Genomic DNA, 1,436 nt, shown 5'->3' with positions numbered 1-1,436 from the left:
ACACATTTATATTAGTCAGAAATATGATGGGGTACTAGAGTAACAAGAAAAGTGTAGCATCACAAATACGAGTAGTAGGCAAGCATGCAAGCAACTATAATTTATTTTCCCTCATAAAGCAGGTGTTGCAATAATGCATCATTCTTGGAGGGGGGGGGGGGGGGGGGGGGAGAGAGAGGAAGGAGATAGAAAGAGATATGACCTAATGTTATGACTCGATTTTACGTGACAAATTAATCTCCTTCCCCTAGTCAATCTTTCTAGAATAAAGTTCACTTTTGATGTCATGATCTAACAAGTAGCTATAATAATTGGAGTACGTGGTGTCACGTTACTACCATTGTCACATCTACCTCTAGAGGGACAAAGTGTGGGAACATCCATAGCAAATTAATAAAATGAGGCTTCCTCGAGTTTTTACAACTTTGATGTTACAATATTGAAATCACCAAGGTTTCGAAGACAATAAAGAACTTAATGTGCACATCATTTTGGCTAAAATGCTTCATAAATGGCTAGTTTTCAAGGCTTTTAAAATATTTGGCTACTACTTACAATAACCTTTTGTGATTCAACACCATGCCCCGATTTGACATATGCCCCGTTTATATATAACCCTAAAGTTATGAAGGATAAAATATATTTCCTTGATAGGGATGCAACCACTCGTCTATATATATTCAACATTTTGTTGGACACATGCCCCGTACACACACACAAGGTAGACCATATTTCCCTAATAGGAATGCAACCTCCCATCCTCCTCAAAAACACACAAATATGAATGTCCATGGAAGGAAACTACATGACATTACAATATTGGAGGCCAATCGAAAGAATGTGAGAATTTGTTTTTAGGGGAAAAAGCATCTATGACAAGATAGCATAAAAATTGTTTATAAGGTCCCATGGAATCCAAATAAATGGTTAACAAGTATTTAAAAATAGTTGGGGGAAATCCCATTTTACAAGAAAGAAAATGAGAACATGTGAAGTGATTGATGGAAGGGGAAAGCGAAGAATAGGATGAACTCAAATTTGAGCATGAGTTCCTCAGCTTCACAACTAAACGTTGCAATTGAAATGGAAAATTGTGCACAAATGGTGCTTCAAGGATGAAGAAAACGGGGACGAACGGTTGATACTAACATTAATACTTCAAAAGGAAGTGAGTAGTGTTCAAGGAAAAAGTTGTCTTCGTTCACCGAAACGTGAGTTCCATTTTTTAACTTGTGGTTGACAAAAAGAAGTTACAAAGGGTTGTTCACTAAATCCGTACTAGTGCATGTTACTAGGGAAAATCCCCCGAACATTGATTCCAACACGAATCTAGTTGTGAAACCACTCCATGTAAGTGGACAATTACTAGTTGTGTGATGAGTGGTTTCAAGAAGCTTTCATAAAGCATGAAATCCATAAAAGAAAAGGGAAGAAGG

This window comes from Azolla caroliniana, unplaced genomic scaffold, assembly GCF_043228905.1.
Source record: "Azolla caroliniana isolate FFs.n. ecotype wild unplaced genomic scaffold, voAzoCaro1.0.p SCAF_8, whole genome shotgun sequence".
Classification (NCBI taxonomy): Eukaryota; Viridiplantae; Streptophyta; class Polypodiopsida; order Salviniales; family Salviniaceae; genus Azolla; species Azolla caroliniana.
The sequence above is the reverse complement of the archived record's forward strand: the minus strand, read 5'-3'. Positions refer to the sequence as shown.